At 32.2% G+C, this 18,615-nt stretch overlaps 1 long non-coding RNA gene across 9 annotated transcripts; it reads left to right on the top strand.

The window, feature by feature from the left end:
• The first annotated feature begins 4,332 nt into the window (after positions 1-4,332).
• LOC114297601 (uncharacterized) lies at positions 4,333-18,002 on the top strand. Of its 9 annotated transcripts, XR_014363399.1 has the most exons (9): positions 4,335-4,463; positions 7,483-7,542; positions 7,652-7,730; positions 7,830-7,917; positions 8,177-8,927; positions 9,684-9,773; positions 11,614-11,794; positions 13,078-13,151; positions 17,607-17,821. It is a non-coding gene; the product is annotated as an uncharacterized LOC114297601 (long non-coding RNA). The 9 variants fall into 9 exon arrangements; XR_014363398.1 differs by having other exon boundaries at positions 7,652-7,917; XR_014363400.1 differs by lacking the exons at positions 7,483-7,542; positions 7,652-7,730.
• Positions 18,003-18,615: the final 613 nt, after the last annotated feature.

The raw sequence follows: 18,615 nt of genomic DNA, 5'->3' as shown, positions 1-18,615 counted from the left end.
CTATATTACTATGTTGTTAAAGTTGGTGGTGTTTTTGTGAATAATGCAGTTTAGTTTTGTACCTCAACAAAAGTGAAATAAAAGAAAACAAACAGAACTTTAACCATCCTTTTGCAGACGTGTGCCTATCCACGATGGGGTATGTAATGTTCACCGCAATCAGGATGTTGTAATCTTTATTTACTTTCAAGGCAGTTTTTGGTCATGAAATGCTCTGATCTCCAGCATACACCAAGCGTTGGCTTGATTCATGTTCTTTTAAATGCCAAAGTATGCCAAAGGTCAAGTTCACTACTCACCCCCTCAGTACCATTACCAAGCACTCTTTAAATTTGCTTCACATTGGTTCATTATTTGTAGATGGTTTCGGTATGAAAAATGTCTGAACAAGGTTCAACGCAATCCTGACATGTGGCTGTGTATATTCCATGATATTCTTTGATGCAAAATCAAATGGTTTTAACTTTGAGAAGTGGAAGGTAGCTACCAAGGGAAAAAAAAAAAAAAAAAAAAACTTGAAAGTGGAATATGGGCAAGGAAAAAACATATATATATATATATATATAAGAAGTGTTTACCTTTTTGAGACTTGTATTTTTTTATATTTTTTATTCTGCCCTTTGATTTGAAATTATTTACTATTAGAGGCTTGCATTTTAGTTTTTTCTATTTTGTCCTTTTATTTTGTATTATTTACCAATATTGGTGGCACTAATTTAGATAAAGGTTTTTTCATAACTATGCAAAAAATCTTGGTCAGTTATAAATCATAAATATTTTGATCTTGGATAAAATTACAAAGAGTGATGCTATTAGTATCTCATCAATTATTTTGAACCCCTCATTTTTTAGCTTTTTTTATTACAATAATAATTTCAAGTGAAATTGCTAATAATGACATTAATATTTTTGGGACACCCCATCTCATAATTAAGTTAACATACTCATTATATCATGAGTTAGGGTTTACGAAAGTAACCACCTATCCATCTTCTTCAAATCTTACCTTCAAAGCCTACACACACTCAAAATCTTAAAAATCCTTTGGCGGCAATATTTCGGGGGCAATGGTGGTAACCATTCGATTACATATACTTCTCCGGCAAAGACAATGAGTGGAATTTTTTTGGCAACCACAACTTCATGAGACGAGAGGAGTACAACAATAAAAGCTTAGAAAAGATTCATAACTTTGATGGTGTTCTTAGTTCAGAGAAGATTGGCCTTGTAAGGGTAAGTTTATTGAAAAAATAGCAATAATAATAAAAACTGTTCGTCATTTTTTCAAGATTGAACTTCCGAACATATGACTAAATTTGGGAACACAGACCCAAACACTGTTTATTTGTTCGGGAACAGGCAACCAAACATTTCTTATTTGTTCAGAAATAGATAATCGAAGCAGCAACAAAATCAACAAATAAAGGAGGTCGGAACACCCTTGGTGGTCAACCGATGGGTGAAATTCTGCTCAATTTTGCTCACATAGAGAGCATACAAGTACAATGAGGCTATGGATGAATGATAGAAAACCAACAAAAGAAGCATGAAAGTGAGTTGTGTTGTGTGTGTGAAAAAAGGTGAAAAAAAAAAACAAAAAAAACAAAAAACAAACAAACAAATTGACAAACCTCGTAATGAAACAAAGAAAAAACTTCTTAATCACCACAAATTTTTTCTCCGTTGGTTTTTGGAGGTTCCATCGTTGTGGGTTTTGTTAGGGTTTTTGTAAGGGTGTGCATTTGAATGGGTGAAATATTTTTATAAGGATAATTTTGGTATTATTTGGGGAGAAGAAAAGCAATTTTAAGGATTTTACAATTTATAAGTGAGAGTCCAAAGAAATGGGGAGTTTAAAATAATTGATGAAGTGCTAATAGCCGCACTCCTTACAAATATGTTTTCTTTCTTATTTTGCCATTTCATTTTGTATAATTTACTAATGGTAACCTATAATTTGACTTTCCCGTTATACCCTCTTCTTTGATCATATTTATCAATATTAGTGGTACTAATTTCAGTGAAGGGTTTTTTTCGTAATAATGCAAAGATTTTTGGTCAGTTATGACACATAAATATATTGATTTTTGATAAATTACAAATACACCCTAAGATATGTTTAAAATATGAAATGCCCCTACAATATTAGAAATTACAACTATTCCTTATTAGAATTTTTAATTTAACATAATAAATAGAAAAAAAATTGTAAAAAATTATAATTTGAAAAAAAATATGAAAAAATCTATTAAAACAAATGAAAATTCGTCTAAAAATATTTTTTTTTAAAAATCAAATCAAACAAAATAATTTGTTAAAAGATATGTATTTTGGAAATATAAATTAATCACAAGAATAGCCCGTGCATGGTACGGGTCTAAAAATATTTTTTTACAAATGAAGCCAAATCAAAATTTAACGATAATACCATAAGATCATTCACGTGTAATATCACCATTTGATTATTCCATCCTAACAAAAATAATAAATATAATCCACTCATTTGAACTAAAATTTTATCCCATCTATTTATTCCATAATTTTACTTTATAATAGAAATTAAAATTTCTATCATATATTTAATCATTGATTCTAGTCAATTTTGTAATAAACTAATCTAATTTTTGGAGAAAAAGTTCAAGCAATGGAATGGAATAAAGTGCAATGGAATGAAATGAATATTTTTTCTATTTTTTTATTGAATAATTATTATTTTTTTGCAATACATTTTTCATTATTTTTTGAATGAACCGAATATAAAATAAATATTAAAAAATGTCATATTATTTCATTTCATTTAATAAACTCAATAAAATATTAGAGTCAAAAGGTTATACTAGTCCGTGCCTTGCACAAACCTTTTCACCAGGGACAAAATCAGGATTTCATTATCGGAGGGGTCAAAAGATAAATAAAATTTTTCACCGTATACATAAGTATACATGTATGTACAATATGATATATAAATTATATCTATACAAATAAAAAAAAATTCAAATATTATAGAAGCAATTTCGAATAGGATGAAAAAAAAAATTTCGGGATAAAGTAAAAAGAGAATGCAAGATGAGATAAGAACGAGATGTGTATTTTTTATATTAGGATCATTTTATGTATAAAATGAGATATATATTTTTAAAATGTTATGACAAATCATATTTTTCACATAAACAAAGAGTTATGACCCTTTCTAATCTTTTCTTAATTCCGTCCATGTTTTTCACTAGTATATATATATATATATATATAATATTGGCGTCAGTGTGGCCCAAGTGGTGAATGGTTGGCTCGTCACCTTGAAAAGCATTTGTAGCTGACTTGGTTTTATGCATATATTCTTGTTTTAGTTGGATGTTGTAACCCTGCATTGGCGAAGTCGGTAGCCATATTTTCAGAATTTTGTATATGTAACTGGGTCTTTATCGTCGAAATTATGAAATTAAATAAATAGATTCATGAATAAATCAAAATTATATATTAAGGATACAGATTGAGAATTATAATTAAATTATAACATAAATATTTAATACAATAAAATGGTAAAGAAATCAAACCGAAACTTGCACGGTAGCAGTTTTCTTAAAACAGATTTTCGCCTCCTTACGAGTCGAGTGCTTGAGGAATTCCGGTACCAAACTGAAGCCTGCACGGTAGCAATTTCCTTAAAACAAATTTTCGCTGCCTCACAAGTCGAGTGCTTGAGGAATTCTGGCGTCTGTCTCCCAAGATACAATGGTAAAAAAATCAGCTACCGTAGAAGCACTCTTTGTCTAGTTTAGCGAACAAAAATCGTGACAGCATTCTCTCACTGTAGGAACTTTCTGGCAAACTGACTTCGTGGCAACACTCTCTCACTGTAGGAACTTTTTGGCAAACTAATTTGTAAAATGGAAGCAAAAATTTCTATATTAAGGCTTGACAGGAGGATCTCAATTTATACATGTATAGGGGAGAGAGGAGGAGCCTCCAGCCTTTATAGCTGGTCAATAATGCATCATTAACCTCTGCAATATTTTAGGAGTTATAAACATATTATACACATTGTTAGCTGATATTTTAATATTATAATGTGTTATACATTATATTGTATGATTGGGCTCCAAATAACTTGTTCTCTTAGTTAATCCTTTTTTTTCCTCCAAGAAAACTTGCTCACCAAGTCTCCAAGTTAAGTCTTTATTCTTATCCACCAAGTTTCCTCACCTCCAAGGAAATTTCCCACAAATTTCCTCTCCTATACTTTTCCTCCAAGTTAACCCCTTTCTTAGTAACCAAGCTTTCCTCTCCTATAAATTGAGCCTTTCGCCTCTCTTATTGTAGCTTAAGTTTCTTATTTGTGAGATTATCAGGCAAATAAAAAATGGTGTATGTGATAAAACTTTGGGTTCAACCAATTGTGCAGTATTGGTTAACCACACGACTTAGTCGGACTGTTGTATCAGAGGGCTTGAATCTCCTTAAAGGTAACGAATTTCCCGCTCCTCAGCCCTTTCAATAATTATTGTAATTTTTTTATTTGTATTTTCTGGTATTTTATTTGTAATTATCACCAATATACATGTATATAATAATCCTGCATCAGCCACACCAAACCCTAGGTCTGGAAAAAAAAAATATATATATATATATATACTCTTCAATGTATTCTTCTACAATCAATGTGGGATAGATGTTACACACTAATCCCAATATCTCTTTCATGAAGCTAACTTCATGAGGCAATTTCTCATTCAATTCTCAATAGTTTTTGGTCATTCTTTTTGTAGTGTAAAGATCTCATTGCAAAATATCTAAACCCACTTAGACCCAACACAATAGATGATTAGAACCCATTTTAATATTTAATTAAAATCACCAAAAAAACTATTTTTTCCAACAATATGCACATGATGAAAGAAACACACGCTATAGCGTTAGCTGGTGTTGAATTGTGAATGTGGTGGCCCATCATGGCCTCTGGAGATGTTACAGATCAGGCTTCGGGGTAAGGTTGTGTGGATTATTTAAGAGTTTGTCACTTACAGATGATTCTGTAACTTTAATACACATGATGAACCTTTCCCCTTGAGAATTTTGAGATCTTATCATGAGGATGTGACTGTATTTAGGTGTCGTTTTGCAATTGGGTTGGGTTGATTTTTTAGTTAAAAATAAATTAAAAAATTAATAAGATAAAATGTCATATTAAAACTATAATTGTTTTATTTTTTTCTCAGAAAAGTCATAAAAGTTAAAAAAACTAACCCAAACGAACATTTTAACCTAAACTAAAGAAGTCAAAAAAATTAAAAATTAACCCAACTTTCCAAACGAAGCCTTCGACTAAAATAGGATCTTCTATTTCAGTAATGTTAAAATGATTATGTTTGAGTGTTGTTTGATGATGTCTTGTTTTATGAGGCACTGCCTATTTCATCTAATATTGAGATTTGTGTAATATAAATATATGACGTTAAATAATAACTAAATATGATTACTCTTTAACATTTTTCAAAATAAATGATAGTGCTTGAGTTGTTGTAGCATCCAGACGTAATGTGCCGTTTTGGTCTTGGCCTTTTCAACTATTTTTGACACCATCCAAAAAAAAAAAAAAAAAACTAGTTTGATTTTTATTTTTAAAATTCACCCTTTTAAAATTTTACTTGCCCATTTTTTGTATTTTTTTTATTTTTACTGATTTTTTTTAATATTTAAAGTAATTTTTTTAATTTTTAGAGACATTTAACATAAATACGCTTTAAAAATATAATATTTGTGAATTTTTTTTTAAAATTCACTAATTATCAAAAATATAAAAAATACAAAAATTCAATATATTTTTCATATTTTTGTGTATTTATTAATTTTTACAAATATTTTATTATTTAGATATATCTAAGTAAGGTGTGTGCATCTAAAAAAGTAAAAAAATTATTTAAAATTTTAAAAATATTCATTAAAAATAAAAAATAAAAAATTCAATATCCAAAAAATCAAAACCAAACACACTATTTTTAACTAATTAAAAAATAAAAACGTGTTCACCTTTAGCTAAAACAAATTATTATTAACAATTAAAAAAGCTAAGGATTCACTTGATTTTTTCACTAACTAAAAGAAAGTAATAAAGACATCAAATTTTTTAACAACTTTATTTTTAAAAAAATCATTGTCAAACTAACCCTCGATATATTCTTTTGTTTTTTATTTTGCGCGGAGGGAGATTGGGCTTATCTTTCGGCTGATTAAGGTTTTATGAATATATGGCTTTAAAATAAAATTTCACCAAGATACTCTTTAATATTATAATTATGGGTAATTTTATTTACACATCATTAATATTCTCAAAATATACTATCACTTAATAAACGTATAAAATAATTTTTAAAATTTAAAAATATCTTATTTCACATCTTAACTTTTCATTACTAACCCTATATTAACACGCCACTAACTATTTGAATATACACCAAAAACTTTTCATCTTCACCACTACACAAAACAAAAAACCCCCACAATCCTCAGAATAGAGACCATCTTCGTTTGTTTTGATATCCATCGTCATTCTGCCTTCATCTTCGCTGGTGTTAATCTTCATTGTCGGTGTTGAACTGTAGTATCTCGTTATCATTTCATATTATCATTCTCACTCTTGATTCATGAATGTATGTTAATGGTGAAAATGAACATACCTCTTTTTTGGGTGGGTAACAGGAACATACCTCGTTAGTAACAAATTCACTTTTGCAATCAACAACATAATCAGTTTTAACATTGCTACATTGGGTGGGTATAAAATTCTGTAAAAAATTTAACAAATTCATCCAATTAATCATGTTCAAGAATTCAGAATTGAACAAACTTAGTGTGTTCAAAAATTTATATTTGAATAACGAATAAAAGTTTAATTTATTTTAATCGAACTAACTTAAAATTTTCAATTTTTTATGTATGAACATGTAATATGTGATCAATCTTAATAATTTGAACAAAATTGTTTTGTTTAAATATAAATAATCGAACATTGTGTAATAGTTCAACTTTGTTATCTGAACACGATGAACAAACTCATCTTTCCAACATATGAACGAGATAAATAAAAAATCAAAAAGTTAAGCCATAAACTAACGTTTTGAATGGTTTGATTTTGTTTCTGTTTTTTTTTGTTTTCAAATTATTACCTCTTCTACAATTTGTTGCTGATTTACTTGTGTATATGTGTGTGTGTGTGTCTGGAAAACTTTTATTTATGATGGACATCACTCTTTAGCAAGTTTGGCCCCTCTCTCTCTATATGTATGTGTGTATTCTTTTTCAGTTTGATCATTGTTATTGCCTTTATCAGGTAAAGCTTGAATGACTACAGTGACTGTAGTTAGACAAACGCCTATTTTTTTGAATTAAATTGTTGGTCATAGATTTCAAAGCATTAATTGTTGACTATGACTTTTCTGTTTTGACTTTTTATTTGCCAATTTTGTTTTGGTTTATTATTTTAAGGTTTGTTAAATGGTGTTTAAAAGACAGATGGCAAAAACTTTATAGATTGGAGCTTCTAAGGTATATTTATTTTTCTAAAAACTTTTTTTGGGGGTTAATATGTTAATGCCTTCTGTTTGGAAAGAAAAAAAAAATACTTGTATTGGTTGGTTGGTTCCTAATGTTGCAGGTCATATTGTCCATCTGAATATCACATACGAACTGCTTCCTTACAGTTATCAATACTTTGTTAGAATAATGAGGAGTGGGTGAGAGAATTTCTTCTTTTCTTCCCAATCTATTCAATTTTATTAAATTGTTTATATAGTTAACTAGGTGAGATTATTGCTGATTTTTTTTTGGTTCAGGAAGGTAGAAATACAAAATTAGAAACAGAATGAGTTAAGCAAAAAGGAAGTCTCGTTCGATATGGATTTTTGACATCAGTTAGTTCAGGTAATGGATTTTTTTAAGACTTTAACAATTTTTACACTTGGCTTACCATTTTTGTACTTGACTAATTTCACCCAAAAAAAATTAGATTACAACCATGAGAACACATTCAAGTCAAAGAGAAACCATTTTGTTCCTCCCCTGTTTCTCTGATCTCTACTAGTATGAATGAACCACTTTGATTATTTTCTTTCCTTTCCTTTGTTTTGATTGGTAGATTTCTATAAATCAATTTCTAATATTTCATTTCCTCTTGCTGCAGTTCATGGGTCTTTGTTGCAAGTGGTGTCTTGATATGACTGGATGACAAGTGGTGTCTTGATATGAACTGCATCATGTGGATAACAAACATTAGTGGCATAGTAGATTGTCCACAAATGTTGAGCTCAAAATTTATATTCTTAGTAGTGAACAAACAATATTGAATTTTAGATGTTAAGTTAAGTGAGTTTGTGGCTTGGGATCAGTTTTAGGGAATCACTACAACAAAAAACATTTTTGGTGACGTTTTTTAGCAACCAAACTGAAATTAGTCGCCAATTTTACATAATCAGCGACAATATAATTGTTTGTCACCAAAAGTACACTATTGGCGACAAGTTAATATTTTTAGTCGCCAAAAGGTTTGGCGCCAACTTAATTTTTTGGGCGGGAGCGCCAAAAATATTTTCGCGACCAAATGAACATATAGCGACGAAATTTTGGTCGCCAATTGTAAAGTTTTGGCGACGGAAATGAAATAGTCGCGGAAAAGATGAACGGTACTTATGGCGACAGAAGAATTTTTGTCGCCAATAAATTAGCAAACGAAACTACGTCGTTTTGCATTTTTTAATTTTTTTTTTTTTTTTTCAAAAGGCTGGACCGACCCTTAAACACACCCAAAACGAGAAGAGAGGGAGAAGATAGAGGATTCAAAAGGGAATGGAAGGGAAGGGTAGGGTTTCAATCTCTCTCTCTGTGCACACTTCGACGGTACGGCGAAACTGATTCAGCAACGGTGACAATCAACGGTACGCACTCATCTACTCTCTTCTCTTCTCATTCAACATCCAATTAGTAGACTTCAAGAGTCCAAATAGCATACCCAAACGATTGTCAAGCTTGAGCTAGGTAGCGAATGGTGAGAACGGCAGAGGTGTTTGGTGTAGATGAGGTAGGGAGGGGCGTGGCCATGGGTTTGTTAGGCGTGGTCGTAGGGTAAGGGTCGTCGGAGGGGGGGGGGACTCTCTCTTTCTCTCTCCCCCCTTCTTCAGCTTCTTATTTTTTCTATTGACAAATTGTGCTTGTCTCTCTTTCCCCTATAAATTGCAATTTCTATGCCCTAATTGATTTTTTTTCTTGCCAAGTGCCTTTTTAGAATTTTTTTTAGGGGTGTTGTTGTGATGTCTGGTTTCTCTCATTAGAGTTCAAATCCCATTTTTCTTATCTGTCAAATGTTCGATAAAATGCATCAATGATGGCCTACTGTGATTTTGTTTATTAGATCCATTTTTTTTTTTACTTTTGGATCTTTGAGAATATAATTTAGGAGGATTTTGGACTCAAATACAATTTAGGAGAATATAATTTAGTTTTCTTGGTGGGTTTTTTTTTTGTGTTTATCTACAAATTGAAGTTGTGGAAGTATGTATATATAGTAAATTTAGGATCTTTGATTAATCATTTTTTAGTATTTGTCACTCCATGTATTTCAGTTATTGTGTTTTCAGTGAGAGTCTGTAATTGTACATGAATTATTTGAAATACTACAATTATTTGATTTTCAGGAACACTCAGTCGCTGCTTTCACCCGTGTTCTTGATGAGGCCAGTGTTGTTCTTCTCTTCAGAGACAAAGTCTATCTTCATCCTAATAAGGTACGTACACATATATATAAATAATAGTTTTCTTGTTAGAAGAAGATTCTTATAAATTGATTTATGTGGGACTAGTGATTTGTGCTTGTGTTAGAATATAACTAACAATTTTGTTGATGAAATTTGTGTGTGTTTATTAGTCACAAAAGTTTTGTGTATCTCATTATGGCTAATATGTATATTTTGCGTTGCCAAAAATCACATGTTATTTTTGTTTTATTATTTTCTTGTTGGTCTTTGGTTGTGTACACTACATGGGGAGTGGGTTTACTCTGTATTGCGGAGATGAAGGTTTAAGTTTTATGTTTCCCTCTGTATGGTTAATGTCTAATTTTAGAGTTAAAAAGAGTCCAAAATACATTCGTTAGTTGCACTATGAGAACTAAGCAACTGTTTCTCTACAGAGAACAGTTCCAAAACCTCTGATTTTGCAGCAAGGGATTGAGGATAAAATATATGGACATAATCACCATCAAAATCAGCACTAAGTGGCCCACATATAAGAGGGTTGATCTTAACTATATGGTCATCGTGAACATAAACCGACAAAGCTTGCAGGGAATGTTTATGCGTTGTCGGAGGTCTATTGATGAAAACAATATCCCCATCCATTATCCGTCGATGTACCACTTGACCAGGTCTTAAAAAAGTATGCCCCTTCGAACCTTCCCTCAGCGAGTAGGTTGACAAACCATCCCTATAGGTTAAACACACTTTTCATCAACCAGCTTTTGCAGATACTGCATGTTATATTAAGTAACTCTCTCCTCAAATGTTATCTGTTGAGCAATTTCAAAAGGCAGTCCAATCTCATTGACTCCTTTATATGCATCACCTGTAATAACACTCCGTGAGGAGAATCCACAACCCTTTCTGATAAATAGGGTTTTCATCTTCTCAAGCCATGCTTTAGTAGTAGAATCACTTTGCTCTTTGTTAATCCCAAATCGTGTATCCATGTCACGAGATGCCTTGTAGAAGAAATATGCACGGAAAGACTAGAAAACAACAGTTGTTCATGAACATTTGCACAATTTAATTGCCAAAGGTTTGACTAGATTATCAATCAGATTCTCAATAAAGAACAAATGTCACCCAAGTAAATAGTAAACCAGCATCAACTACACAAAACACCATATTCTAAAACGGATCATCATTCTCAGATAATTCAAATAAGCAATGCAATGGACATGATTGATGAGATCTATTAAAATAAGCAATGCAATGTACATAAAATGGATCATCATTCTCAAATAATTCTGTATAATTTTTAATTAGTTTTTCTCTCAAATCCTCAAAGCAATAAAGTGACCCCACTAAGGGTCAGCCAAACTTCCCTTGAATTAGCAACAGACATGATTGATGAGATCTATTAAATTAATAGAGTGGTGTCACACGAAATGGTAAACAAAACATGGTACATAGATGTAATCATCAGAGCATTATGGTACTAAAAGTAATTTGTATATTCAACATGGGAGAACTTCAAATAGTGCTTGTGTTGTAAAAGCTCACGTAGTGTACACAAATACTTGTTTCAATTTTACCCCAATATATTGATTACCTAGGAAGCTTCTAAACTTGATCTTTGATCAGTAAGTTCTATAAATTCTTGAGGCATTCTAAATTTTGTTAGTTTGGAGTCAATAAATTAGAAGTCGAAACTATGTCGTTTTGCATTTTTTTTTTCTAAGACTTGACTGACCCTTTTGGTGAATAAACAAATAATTATCAATATTAAGAGATGAGGGTCCAAAAGAAAAAAGGTCTGAGGCAAATAGCAGCACTCTAAATTGTTTCCTTGGTGCCTAATATTTGTCTATTTCCATCTAATTTGTAGGTATATACAAGTGGGGAATGCAGTTGCATTTCTAGTATCTATGGCATTCGGAAGTATGTTGGCAAAGGGAAGCTAAGGAGTCTCAAATAATGAACCCTTGACAACAACTGATCTGAAATTCCCTCTGAGTCCTGCACAATTGTTTGCGTGAATAGCATTGGATTAATTAACCATTCTTAAAGTGAGTTCAATCTTGGCAAAATTCATTCTTAACAATCTTGTTGAAGAAAATTTTAAACTCACATTGAGTAGTAGACCATTCATAAAAACCATATATGGTCATTTTAGCTTGTAATTCAAATTTCCATTTTCTTCTTGTATTATCTTGAAAAATATTTGGTTAAGTACATTGAAAGATATGTAACCTTATTTTTAGTTTTTTCTTTTTGGGCCTAGACCCATTTCTGTTTGCTGAGTGCTGGTGGACCGGGCACTGGAAGTGATATTGGGCTGATTGCGAGGTTCTGCTGTCGGCCCTTTCTCGGTCCATATTTCCTCACACAACCCATTATGCTGTGGGCCATTTTTAGGTGGATTTCAGTTTGTAGTTAATGCAACAGTATGAGCAGTTTAGTTAAACTTCATAAACTCATTACAAAGTAGTGGCATTCCCAAACTCCTTGTAGTTGCAATGATCTTTGAAGCACTTACAGCCATACAAGATTCAAATGGAGCTGATATTAGTGCCATTCTCAACTTTATTGACGTCAGATAGAAGTCTTTTGTTATCTTTATTCCCTTGGATAAAATTTACCTGGTTTAATCTTGAAGGACTTGTAGTAGCTGTTAGGTTATGACAAAACAATTTATGGAAAATAATTGTAGACAGCTCTTTATATTGCATAATGTTTAGATACTCAAATCCATGCATCTTGATGTGTAGTCTATTGGACTATTGTGCTTGGTTGATTCCAAACAGCCTAGAATTTCAACATTGTGAGAGTCCATAATTTTGTACATGAATAATTTGATATGCATCTCTGTACTTCTTTTTTATTTTAATTTTTAATAGTAAACTAAAATTGTCAAAAGGAGGAGGAGGGACAATGATTGCAAGGCAAAGACAGCCAAAGTTTATGTTTTGAAGTTTCTGTTTTGATGGCATTACCTATTGCTGCTGGCTTGGAGCACAAACATTTCTATTTCCCTTTGCACCCATAAACATACCTCAAATACTTATTGATGACTCAATAGTTTTTTGTTTTTTTTTTGTTTTGTTTCCCTGATATGTTGGAAGAAAATGGGTTGTAATGCCTATTGATAACTTGATCGTTTTTGTGGTTAGATACACATCTCATTCTCTATAGATCATTAGCATGCTAGTACTACTCCCTTTATTCTTTTTCTTTCTTTCCTCTTGTTAGAGAAGAGCCAAGTGCTCGTTAAAACTATCTCATTCTTTGTGGAATGTAATATTTAACTGATAAAGTTTTTTTTTTTTTTAAAAAAAAAAAAAAATCTCAGTTGGGTAATGAAACGGAGAGTGTTAGCTTTGATCTTTGACCTTCGGATGCATTAACATTGCAGTAATATGCAAGGTATTTTTGTTCATTTTGAAGATTGTAACTGCTTTGGTGGATTTTTGTGGTTGTTTATCATCATGTAGTCCTCTTATCTAACATAGTTATAATCACTGCTCTCTCACTAGATAGCATTATATAATGGTGTTGGATAAACATAATGTTATTTGCATGCAAAACTGATAGCTAAGTAATACTGTGAGATGCAACAAAGTGTACAATGAAATAGAAAAGAAAAGAACTTCAGGGAAGGGTGATGATGACTCAAAAATGAGTGACGAAACAAAAGAAGAAATGGAAAAGAAAATTGGGAAATAAGGAAGGAAAAGAGATGATAGTGTCCCCAACCACGAAAATTGTTCTGTTGTTCTGTTTTGCTCTATTAGTTAGAGGGTTGAGTTGGAATTAGTCTGCTGATCTGTTTAGTTTAGTCTTAAGGCTGCTGATCTGTTTGGTTTAGTCTCTAGGCTGCTGATCTGTTTGGTGGCTGAAAAGTTATGTTTTGTTGATCTGTTTGGTTTAGTCTCAAGGCTTATGGTCCTGTCTGTTGGAGGATTTTTGTGGCCTTATTAGTCTCAAGGCTTAATGTTGTTTGGTCTCTCTTAGATAGTTGGCTGATTGTTGAATGTTGCTGATGTTTAGTCTAACTAACCCCATAAAAAAAAAGAACTATATATCAACGAAAACAAAAAATGGGCAGCAACATGTCCAGACTAAAAGAAAACCTGTGGAGAAACCAAAAAAACCAAGATATAAAAAGAACATCAACAAACCTATAAGCAAGCCTCCAAGATAACACCCTAACAATACCCAAAATACCATGCAAAACCTTAACAGATAGTGCGGCATGTTGTGAACAAGATGATATGTTCCTGGGCCCTATAAAAGAATATGTGGACCATGAACATATAATCAGCAAAACAGACCATATGGATTAAAATCCCTTGCACACCCCGCAAGGGTAGGTTCAAAAAGGAACTAGAGAAATGTCCAAAAGAACCCAACAGATGTATACAGTTCAAAGAACAACAAATTTCTTCACTCCTTAGGTGCTTACAGAAGCCACAAACACTGTCCCTTTCTTCCAAGGAAGAATGCCTCCAACAAAGAGAAGACTTTGTCCTACATGATGTTGCCACACTTTCCAGCAGCCTCTATGTAAATCACCATGCTCCCATGATCTAGTACAGCAGCGGCCATGCAGCCTATCACCATAATTCCAAGATTTAATGAAACCAGCAAAGGGTAAAAAAGCTCCTTCACAGTGCTTCCATACTTTCCTGCAACCACTATGCTTGTGATCATGCTTCCTCAAGTTGGTAGATCTTGTCCATTGCAGATGGTTGTACGAATAACACCTATACTTTGGATAGCTAATCACAGAAACAAACAATTTAATATAGCACCACACAATATATGAGCTCACTTCTCTCAACCCACAATTTAGAATCTCACAACACTCGAGGTCTTCATCTCCTGGTACCTGCACAAAATGTAAGTAACAGTAGACAAAAATAGATCAACACTCAATATGGCTAGTGAAATTTTGGTAAGAATTTTTATCTTTCTCACAAAACTCTCAACCCACTGATTTTGGTTTCCCTCACTCACAGACTGCATCTCTTGCTTATTCATGTACCTACAAAATGAGCAAACTTGAGAAAAACACTCAATTTGTGCTACCATCACTCAACCCACATATTAGTGAACTCCCATCTCTCATTCCAAATGCTGGAGTTTTCAGAATGGTGTGGGAAGTCTCCAAGAGCTCAAGAACCAGCTGACACTAGGATGCATTTTAAGATTAGTAATAGACATCATATGAAATCTAACCATATCTACAATGCATTTGATAACAAACTCTACAGGAATTTGCTCTTTTCTAAATATTATATTATTTTTGACAATCCACAACTGGTACACAGTACAAGTAAAGGCAAGTCTAGTTATAATTGCACTGATGGATTTACCTCCAGCTGATTCGGAAACTAATTGGATAGTTTCAGGCCAGAGAAGGCTAGGCCATTCAACATTAAGCTCGCCTTTAATACAATCCCAAACTCTACTAGAGAAGGGACAATAAAAAAATAGATGGTTATGGTCCTCACAAGGACCATTACAAAAGACACACTCAGAGGATTGAGTAACACCAAAAAGTTTGAGTCTATCCCCTGTGTTTATTATATGTATTTTTATTACATTGCAAAATCAATCAAACAAATTCAAAGCAAAAAGCATATAAAGCATTTCCAGACTAAAATCAATCAAGTGTCTGTCAATGATCTGGTACATAACCTGCATCAGGTTAGAAGATGCCTGGGTTAGTAGGCTTACAACAGCAGCTTCAGTGGTTTGGTACATAAATCTATTGGGATGGTCTGATTCTTATTCTGTTCTGTTCTAGCTATGTGGGTGAGCAGCTGCTGCTTTGTGTCATTGATCCTGATTATTGCCCTGTTTCTGGCCTTGGTGAGCAGCAGCAGCAGTATTGGGTTTGGTTAGAGAGCTCCTGAGAAAAGTATTATTGTTGTATAGTTGCCTATTGCTGTGTGTACAGAGGTGTCACACAAGGGAGGTTAACTGCAGGTTGCTATTTTGTATTGCTGTTGCTGCTAGTGGAACTGGTGCTGCTTTGTTATTTTTTTATGTTTACTTCTTCCTTTGGTTGCTTTGGTTGGTTTCTCACCAATCTTGGGTGCCCGGCTTTATTGTTGTTAGTTTGGCATGTTATTGCTTTTCTTCATCAATATAGCTTCTTTTTTTGTTAATAAAAAAAAAAAAAGTCCCATAGAGTCCTATGCTCAGTGGAGTTCAATACTAAACTTGGCAAACAACAAAAAGACTTCTTTCTTGCACATAAATTGCAATAACCAATAGCAAACACATATTAAATCATTAACAGAGTATAATTCTTTATCTATAGAAAGCTGATATATCCACAAAATGCATCACAAAGAAACAGAGAATCAAAACAAAAAAATCAATCTAAGGCAATGACATAATGCAAATACTAAAAAGATAACCATGATGATGAAGATGTAGTAAAAAAACAATACCCCACAATTATAATCTCAAGCATCTGATTTGGGTTTTGCTTAGGGTCGTAGGAGATGAATGATTTGTACCTAGCATTTGATTTGGTTACTGCTGCTAGTGGATTGGGTGTTCTTTTTACCTAGCATCTGATTTGGTTGCTGCTAGTGGATTGGGTTGCATTTGATTTGGTTGCTACTGCTGCTTGTTTTTGTCCTAGTGGCTTTTTAATTTGCTGCTTGTTTTGTTGCTGTTGGTGCTGATTGATTTGGTTGCCACTGGAGATCTATATAGTGCCATGTTTCTTGAGGTCAATGCTAGGGTGTGGCACTATGGTGGTTTGCCTCTTAGAGAACAGGCTCATGCTTTACCTTTGCAACTAAGTAACTAGTTATATTGGGAGGCCATAATATTTTTATAGTGTACAAATGATCTTAGTTATACCATGAAAAATCTGTAATTAAATGGACGGAATGCCATACAGCTTCGGTGTACTTTACATGAAGTAAGTGATTAGTACATATCAAGGAACTGAATGACACTATTGGTATATGCAAACCAGTTATGATATGACGGTGACAGTAGTAGAACCAAAGTTCAAAAGTTAATCCAATCATTTGCAGGAATAATGGAAGCAATACAACTTTGCATACTTTTAACAGGTTATGGTGGCATACATATGTAGCCAAGTAAGCCATTAGCCTTTAAAGAGCAATGTCAATAGTATTTTTATCCTTTAGATAAGCATTCTAGCAAATGGTATATGACTTCTGTGCTAAGCATGTATAATCCAAAATATGTGTGGCAAGGTGACTAGTTATGCCTCTACTGACAAACCAACAAAAGTATGTAAAGCATTTATGAGCAGCTAAAGCATACGTGATCAACAAATTATGCACAGCAACATGTTTATGTTAGTAAATACTTCAACTTTTTGTTAGTTGGTTTGCTTTTTTTGGGCCAAGTTTTTTTTTTTTTTTTGAATTTTTGTTTCTTTGTTTGTTGGTCCCTCACTAACTTTTTCGCTTGAGCTAGCATATAATTAGGTGTTCTTCTTAGTGCCAACTTAGTTGGGATTAAGAAGTAATGCTATGATGCTTTTTGCTCTCGCCTCCCTTTATTGATGTATTGGCATGGTTTCTGTATGTTAATTTCATCAATAAAATTCCTTTTTTTCTTGACCAAAAAAAACAAAAAAATAAATAAACATTCATTTTGAAAATTTAAAAAAAAAAAATTCTTAATGGCAATTCTTCTTTGCATTTACTGTGTCACTTTCCTTACATGCTTTTGAAAAGAAAAGAGAGTAGCGATATACGCATTAGGTATAAATACGTTGTTTATTGATATAATTTTATTTTTATTTTTCCTTTTTACTGATATACACTCTATTTTTAAACTGATTATACTTACTATGATGTGTTGATTATTGTTTTACAGTTATTAGGTTTAGAAAGAAGATGGAACCAATAGAAATCAACTTGGAAGTTTGTGGGTGCAGAAAAGGAATTTGAATGTGTTATTATGTCTTGTACATACCGACATTATGTCTTTAAGTTTTTGTTTTTATTTTTCTGAACGTAGTGAGAGATTGTGTTTTGGTACTTTATTAAGACAATGTTATGACAATTTTATTATTTCTTGAAATTTGTGGCGATGAGTTATTTTTCAATGATGATATTGTTTTGTATGTGATGGATGAAAATGTGTTTGTTGCATTTACAGGATTTAGGTTTCCAATATTGGTGTTGGAATGGATTTTTATTATATTTATAAATACTATATGATAGCATTTAAAATTACTATCATAATGAGGTCATTGTAGCATTAAAAAAATGTTATCAAAAAGTTTGTTGGCATGCTTTATTATAACATTCTTAGTTAGTTATGATATGATAAATTGTAACATTACTAGATTGCTATTAAAATAATTTCATAGCATTAACAAAATGTTATCCTTTGGTATTTTTAGTAACTTTTAACTATTTCATAACATTTAAAAATTGTTATAATATATTTACGATAGCGTTCAACGATAACATTCGATAAATGTTATTAAAAATGATACACTTTTAATAACATGGGCAAACAGAGCATTCCAAGGAATGCTATTGCTTACTTTTGATAGCATTCATCGAATGCTATAAAATGTGGTTTTTGTAGTAGTGGAAAACAGGTGTTTTGGATTATTTTGAACAGGAAAATTATTAAAATCAAAATGTGTAGTGAATATTTTAGTAACAGGTGGTGTTTTTGTCGCTGTTAATATATTTGGCGACAACATATTGTTTTTGTCGCTAAAAGTTAGTGGTTATTCCAGGAACTTTTAGCAACCAAAACTTACTCATCGCTAAAAACGTGATTTTTAGCGACTAAATTAATTTTGTCGTTAAATAGTACTTTCGGTGACGCATTTATTTGTCGCTAAAACTACATAGCCTATCCAAAT

The sequence above is a fragment of the Camellia sinensis genome, chromosome 3 (assembly GCF_055761805.1).
Source record: "Camellia sinensis isolate YWXY chromosome 3, ASM5576180v1, whole genome shotgun sequence".
NCBI lineage: Eukaryota > Viridiplantae > Streptophyta > Magnoliopsida > Ericales > Theaceae > Camellia > Camellia sinensis.
The sequence above is the reverse complement of the archived record's forward strand: the minus strand, read 5'-3'. Positions and strand labels throughout refer to the sequence as shown.